The sequence below is a fragment of the Oncorhynchus gorbuscha genome, linkage group LG09 (genome assembly GCF_021184085.1).
Source record: "Oncorhynchus gorbuscha isolate QuinsamMale2020 ecotype Even-year linkage group LG09, OgorEven_v1.0, whole genome shotgun sequence".
Lineage (NCBI taxonomy): Eukaryota > Metazoa > Chordata > Actinopteri > Salmoniformes > Salmonidae > Oncorhynchus > Oncorhynchus gorbuscha.
The window spans coordinates 76,007,371-76,015,570 of record NC_060181.1 but is presented as its reverse complement, the minus strand read 5'-3'; positions in this window follow the sequence as shown (position 1 = coordinate 76,015,570).

The following is an 8,200-nucleotide window of genomic DNA, read 5'->3' as shown; positions in this document are numbered from 1 at the left end:
AGCCGATATGCTGTTTTTTAGTTAGCTTTGCGACAGTATCAAAAATACATTTTGGATTGTTCTTATTATCCTCAATTAAGTTGGAAAAATAGCATGATCGAGCAGCAGTGAGGGCTCTTCGATACTGCACGGTACTGTCTAAATTATCCTTGGTATGACCTTCTTAAAACAATTCCATATGTTAGCTTTGAAACCCCCGTTTATAAATAAACAAGCAATCCTTGTACCATCAATTTAGCAAGATCTTGGCATGAAATTCATAAGTTATTTGGTCTGAAAGGAGACTTGCCACCTTAAACACCCCTGTAGCAAAACAGACTCCTGCCAATAATCTTGAATAAGAACATTTTTCAAGAGGATACATAGATAAAACTCTGAAATATCACAAATGTCTTTTAGGTGTGCAACAGAAGGTACTTTGTTGCATTCCACTTGGCAGTGTATAAATGACAAGCCTTTTTGCATGATGTTTGTTGATACCCTGGCTTTAATTATGGAGGTGTTTTTCTCACTTGACCCTGAAATATGCATTCTGGGTAACTTTACAAATGTTAATGTAAGGAACAATTACAATATCAAATTAAAGAAATAGCCCTCGCCACTGCGAGGAAGTCAGATTCCCCTCTCAACTAAAAGATGTGTCTCTGAAATTAATAAGTGCATTCCTATGGAAAAGATTACTTATGCTTTATGATAATACATTTTTAAACCATTTTGTGAAAATATGGCAACCCTTCCTGGACTATATGAAAACAGTTCCATTGGGGTTGGTAGATATGGGCTTGTAGATTGATGTAAATAGATGTAGATATTTTCTCTCAGTAAAGTATTGTTTTGTGTAGGTTATTTTTGTCTTTGGAGAGGGGTGGGGAGGGTAGAGGTGTCTTTGTTTTGGTATTTATCCCATCCTTGTCCCATCCCTCTCTAGCGACTCCTGTGGCGGGCCGTGAGCATTAACACTGACACGATCACCAGTTGTATGGTGTTTTCTCCGACACATTGGTGTGGCTGGCTTCCGGGTTAAGCGAGCAGTGTGTCAAGAAGCAGCGCAGCTTGGCCGGGTCGTGTTTTGGAGGATTCATGGCTCTCGACCTTTGCCTCTCCCGAGTCCATACGGGAGTTGCAGAGATGGGACAAGACTGTAACTACCAATTGGAAATCACGAAATTGGGGGTAAAAAGTAAAAAAGAAAATAGTAAGATATATGGATGTTCTCGAGTCTCATCATTCCACTCCACTTCTACCATGTAAAGTTCTTCATGACACTTTCACACGCTATAATAAGCAGCACAGACATGGAGCTGTGGTGATAAAGCTCCTCGAGACGAAACCTCAACACCATCAAGACGACCAAATGTTGTTTCCCTCCTTCTAATTGCCAGCTCTGATGGTTGGCCTCCTTGTTAAGCCGTTTAGCTGCTGTGTGTGTATGTGTGTTCTGCTCTCAAATCAGCAGGCAGACATGTTTTTTCTCTCTGCAGTTTTCTCCGTTGGGGTCCTCTACTCTACAGTACCGCCCTGCCTCTCTCGCTCTTCCTTTCTCACTCTCTCTTCCTCTTTCCATCACTCTCTTCTTCTCCCTGTCTCTCTCTGTTTATCTCTCTCTCCCTACGATCAGATCAGGAGGCTGACAGGATATATCAGCCAGGTCAGGTATAGAGAGTAGGAATGGTGTAAGAATGTCTCTATGGGGTTTCTGGGCTCCGGACCAATCCTGTCACAGAGAATCCCGATCTTAAACCCAGAGCCAAGACTGAGACAAACTCAGACAGCAATCGACCCTGCCTCTCCTTCTGGCTGCTCCTAATACCACTAATACTGTTTATAACTAATGCCGTCCAACTTTGTGCTCCTATTACAACCAGTGGTCAAGGTGAGCCGGTGCTTACCAGTATGAAGAACAACTGGAACCTTTAATGTTTTACTGCTTCAGTTCTATTACCTCACATATTAGAGATATGGTATCACATTTAAAATTCAAACTCCAGTACAGTAAAATGACCAAAAGTACAATTACTGTGCTCTACAGAGATTTTATTAAACTAGTATTCTAATTCATAATTCCATGTTGGCCACACAGCTAAAGTAGAGAAACTCCCTCTACAACATGTGGCAATAGGCAGTAGCAAAAATGAGTGGCGTTGGCTATGGGACATAATAATTGTAACTGTGTTGAGCATCTACCCAACCTAAAGGGTATAGTTCCCCAGCCTGCCTAGAAGCCTGTCCAGTGATCTAAAGTATGTTTCTAAAGAATGTACCACTGGTGGCCACAGAGAGGAAGAGGGCACCAAAACAGTCGTAAACATGGTAGTATACATTTTTGTGTATGTATAGGCATTACATGCAGTACTTTTGTATATATCGTGTAACAATCTGCCCGCAGCTTCCAAACTGATATTAAGCCACATCTGTTTTGTCCGTTAGGATCTGCAGCGCAGCACGTCAGGCCACATCAGCACTTATATTCGCCTCTCTGAATCAATATTCCTCTCATAGCTACCGCCTTGTTCCATTGGAGGGGGTTCAGGAATGGACTGACACTCATTGAAATGAAAAACAGTTTTATTTTACTGTAATCCAGGGGAAAGCCAAGCAAAGGAACGATAGCTCGTTCTCTTTCCAGTCCAACTACAATAGAAAACAGATTAGTTACAGTTAGCAGTAATTTCACTGAGTTGTAAAGACTAAAACACAGAGAAGGAGTGAGCCGGAAGATCAGTCAAATCCCTTATACTAAAGGTCACTTAGGAAACACATACATCTATACGTGTTTTCTTTCATGATAAGTCTTATGCTTAAACTATCTGACAACGTTCAATATTACTTCATTATTTTGTATTTATTTTTTACAGAAAAAAACATTATGTTCCTTCCCTGTTTGTATAATTAGATTACAAGCTAATCAATGTGTTTGACTTTGTTAAATCCACATTAACATGATTCCATTTTGTTGCAACATAAATTGCTGTCAACCTATTATGATAAATTTGATTAAATAACACATTATTTAAAGTACATTTAAAATGTTGCAATACAATGTAAAGTAAGAGATACAATAAAATACGGTGAAAAATAATGAAGCATTATTTCACCATGTATAATTGACAATGGTAGAGTAGTCCATATTGAACTCAATAGTAAATGTACATAAACCCTGTACACAAAAAATGTTGACAACTACTGTTCACTGAAATTCATAGAAATTTGTTCTATTATGGCTATGTATAATATGTGAGTTAGAGAGATATGTAGAGGGTAATTTATGATAAGGGGACATGTCTTAAACCTGTAATAAACGTCACACACTATTAATACCTTGCCCAGAGCAAACCACTGAATTTATAGACATCCTGAGAGTTATAAATGAAATACTCACAGGAGGGGAAATTGCTCCAAATTGTTATGCTATTGAACCAATAATTTCTAGGCTAAAATCAACATGCAACCATTTCAAAGATATTACTGAGTTACAGGTCATATAGGGAAATCAGTAAATTTCAATAAATGTATGGATTTCACATGACTGGGAATACAGATATGCATCTGTTGGTCACAGATACCTTTAAAGGAAAAGTAGTGGCGCGGATCAGAAAATCAGTCAGTATCTGGTGTGACCAACATTTTCCTCATGCAGCGTGACACATCTCCTTCGCATAGAGTTGATCAGGCTGTTGATTTTGGCCTGTTGAATGTTCTCCGACTCCTCTTCAATGGCTGTGCTGGATATTGGCGGGAACTGAAACACGCTGTCGTACACGTCGATCCACAGCATCCCAAACCTGCTCAACTGATGACATGTCTGGTGAGAATGCAGGCCATGGAAGAACTGGGACATTTTCAGGAATTGTGTACAGATCCTTGCGACATGGGGCAGTGCATTATCATGCTGAAACATGAGGGGATGGCGGCAGACTAATGGTACGACAATGGGCCTCAGGATCTCGTCATGGTATCTCTGTGCATTCAAATTTCCATCGATAAAATGCAATTGTGTTCATTGTCCGTAGCTTATGCCTGTTCATACCATAACCCCAACGCCACCATGGGGCACTCTGTTCACAACGTTAACCGCTCACACTACACCAGCGTGCCAGTGACCATCGACAGTCAGCATTTGTCCACTGAAGTTAGTTATGACGCCGAACTGCTTTCAGGTCAAGACCTTGGTGAGCACTATGAGCACACAGATGAGCTTCCCTGAGACGGTTTCCGACAGTTTGTGCAGAAATTATTCAGTTGTGCAATCCCACATTTTCATCAGCTGTCCAGGTGGCTGGTTTCAGACCATCCCTCAGGTGAAGAAGCCGGATGTGGAGGTTCTGGGCTGGCGTCGTTACATGTTGTGAGGCCGGTTGGACGTACTACCAAATTCTCTAAAATGACATTGGAGTTGGCTTATGGTAGAGAAATTAACATTCATTTCTCTGGTGGAAATTCCTACAATCAGCATGCGAATTACACGCTCCTAAAACTTGAGACAACTATGGCAAATGTGTTGTGACAACACTGCACATTTTAGAGTTGCCTTTTATTGTCCCCAGCACAAGGTGCACCTGTGTAATGATTATGCTATCAGGTGGATGGATTATCTTGGCTAAGGAGAAATGGTCACTAACAGGGATGTAAAAAGAATTGTGCACAAAACTTGAGAGAATATTTTTGAGTGTATGGAAAACATCTGTGATCTTCACATTTTTGTTTAATATAATATCAGCCCATTCTCTTATGGAATACACCAGGAGCTACCGTCCACTAGGGGCAATGTCAGCACCTATTAACATCTAAACTCAGCAAAAAAAGAAACGTCCTCTCACTGTCAACTGCGTTTATTTTCAGTAAACTTAACATGTGTGAAAATTTGTATGAATATAACAAGATTCAACAACTGAGACATAAACTGAACAAGTTCCACAGATATGTAACTAACAGAAATGGAATAATGTGTCCCTGAACAAAGGAGGGTCAAAATCAAATGTAACAGTCAGTATCTGGTGTAGCCACTAGCTGCATTAAGTACTGCAGTGCATCTCCTCATGGACTGCACCAGATTTGTCTGTTCTTGCTGTGAGATGTTACCCCACTCTTCCACCAAGGCACCTGCAAGTTCCTGGACATTTCTGGGGGGAATGCCCCTAGTCCTCACCCTCCGATCCAACAGGTCCCAGATGTGCTCAATGGGATTGAGATCTGGGCTCTTCGCAGGCCATGACAGAACACTGACATTCCTGTCTTGCAGGAAATCCCACACGGAACGAGCAGGATGGCTGGTGGCATTGTCATGCTGGAGGGTCATGTCAGGATGAGCCTGCAGGAAGGGTACCACATGAGGGAAGAGGGTGTCTTCCCTGTAACGCACAGCATTGAGATTGCCTGCAATGACAACAAGCTCAGTCCGATGATGCTGTGACACACCGCCCCAGACCATGACGGACCCTCCACCTCCAAATCGATCCCGCTCCAGAGAACAGACTTCGGTGTAACGCTCATTCCTTCGACGATAAACGCGAATCCGACCAGCACCCATGGTAAGACAAAACCGCGACTCATCAGAGAAGAGCACTTTTTGCCAGTCCTGTCTGGTCTAGAGACGGTGTGTTTGTGACCATAAGCGACGTTGTTGCTGGTGATGTCTGGTGAGGACCTGCCTTACAACAGGCCTACAAAATCTCAGTCCAGCCTCTCTCAGCCTATTGAGGACAGTCTGAGCACTGATGGAGGGAATGTGCGTTCCTGGTATAACTAGGGCAGTCGTTGTTGCCATCCTGTACCTGTCCCGCAGGTGTGATGTTCAGATGTACCAATCCTGTGCAAGTGTTGTTACACGTGGTCTGCCACTGCGAGGACGATCAGCTGTCCGTCCTGCCTCCCTGTAGCGCTGTCTTAGGCGTCTCACAATGCGGACATTACAATTTATTGCCCTGGCCACATATGTAGTCCTCATGCCTCCTTGCAGCATGCCTAAGGCACGTTCACGAAAATGAGTAGGGACCCTGGGCATCTTTCTTTTGGTGTTTTTCAGAGTTAGTAGAAAGGCCTCTTTAGTGTCCTAAGTTTTCATAACTGTGACCTTAATTGTCTACCTTCTGTAAGCTGTTAGTGCCTTAACGACCTTCCACAGGTGCATGTTCATTAATTGTTTATGGTTCATTAATTGTTTATGGTTCATTGAACAAGCATGGGAAACAGTGTTTAAACTCTTTACAATGAAGATCTGTGAAGTTATTTGGGTTTTTACGAATTATCTTTGAAAGACAGGTTCCTGAAAAAGGGAACTTTCTTTTGTTGTTGAGTTTAGTAGGTTTTAAGCCACAGACTCCAGCTCCGAGGGTCCTGTTCATTCCCAGTACTAGGCACTTGTTTTTTTGTTTTAAGCCTTTCCCAAACCTTAACCATTCAGAATTAATACCTAAACTTACGTTTTAGTATCATTTTTACAGAGTTTGACTGGCAGCTAAGATACAGCACCACATAGCGCAATTAAAATGTCAAGCCATGGCGTAATTCTGTGACAGCTAAGATATGGCACCTCATAGAGTAATTAAAACGTCAATCCATGGCGTAATTCTGTGACAGCTAAGATATGGCACCCCATAGAGTAATTAAAACTTCAATCCATGGCGTAATTCTGTGACAGCTAAGATATGGCACCCCATAGAATTAAAACGTCAATCCATAAAAGCTAAGATATGGCAATCCAATCCATGGCGTAATTCTGTGACAGCTAAGATATGGCACCCCATAGAATAATTAAAACTTCAATCCATGGCGTAATTCTGTGACAGCTAAGATAATTAAAACGGCACCTAAGATATGGCACCCCATAGAGTAATTAAAACTTCAATCCATGGCGTAATTCTGTGACAGCTAAGATATGGCACCCCATAGAATAATTAAAACTTCAATCCATGGCGTAATTCTGTGACAGCTAAGATATGGCACCCCATAGAGTAATTAAAACTTCAATCCATGGCGTAATTCTGTGACAGCTAAGATACCCCATAGAGTGAATCCATGGCACCACTAAGATGGCACCCCATAGAGTAATTCAAACGTCAATCCATGGCGTAATTCTGTGACAGCTATGATATGGCACCACATGGCGTAATTTAAACATTAAGCCGTGGTGTAATTCTGTTGCTGCAGTAAGGCCATGGTTTGGTGTTTTATTTGGAGATTGGGTTGTGTAATATTGTATTGACGAATGCTGACTCTGAAACAGTGATTCGGTCTTTCTCTTCTCTACCTCTCTCTCTCCCTCCACCCTGCAGCTATCCTGGGCTGGGTTCTCGGGGTGTGTGACGTCACAGCAGGCAGCGGTAGGGTTAGTCCTGTCACTGTGGATCAGTGTGTCAGGGGCCTCAGCAAGCAGGACATGCTACACCACGTCACACCACGACAACAAAGTCTCACTAACTCATGGTTTCCCAATCTTTCTTATCCTGGGAACCCAAGTGGGTGCATAAAGGGCTAGACTCAAAGGCCCATGCAGCACTACCTGATTCAACTCATCAACTAAGGCTTTAAGAGTAATCACGTGTTAGTTATAGCCAGAACAAGGAAACCCTACTCTTTTTTTTACTTGAGTTTATCGGAAACATTATGACTTAAGAATATGAAATGCAATATATTTATTATAATTTGAGTGTATTTATAAATACATAAATATGTTTTAATTAAATTTGTAATCAGTCAAGTCTGAGAATGGAGCTGTGGGTTTTGCTGGGGCCGATGCTTGGAGAGGGAATGCTGCAGGACTGCTAGGGCTAATGTCTGGAGAAGGAATGCTGCAGGACTGCTGAGGCTAATGCTTGGAGAAGGAATGCTGCAGGATTGCTAGGGCTAATGCTTGGAGATGGAATGCTGCAAGACTGTTAGGGCTAATGCTTGGAGATTGAATGCTGCAGGACTGCTAGGGCTAATGCTTGGAGAAGGAATGCTGCAGGACTGTTAGGGCTAATGCTTGGAGAAGGAATGCTGCAGGACTGCTAGGGCTAATGCTCGGAGAAGGAATGCTGTAGGACTCCCGGTGCTAATGCTTGGAGAAGGAATGCTGCAGTACTGCTAGGGCTAATGCTTGGAGATGGAATGCTGCAGGACTGTTAGGGCTAATGCTTGGAGAAGGAATGCTGCAGGACTGCTATGGCTAATGCTTGGAGAAGGAATGCTGCAGGACTGCTAGGGCTAATGCTCGGAGAAG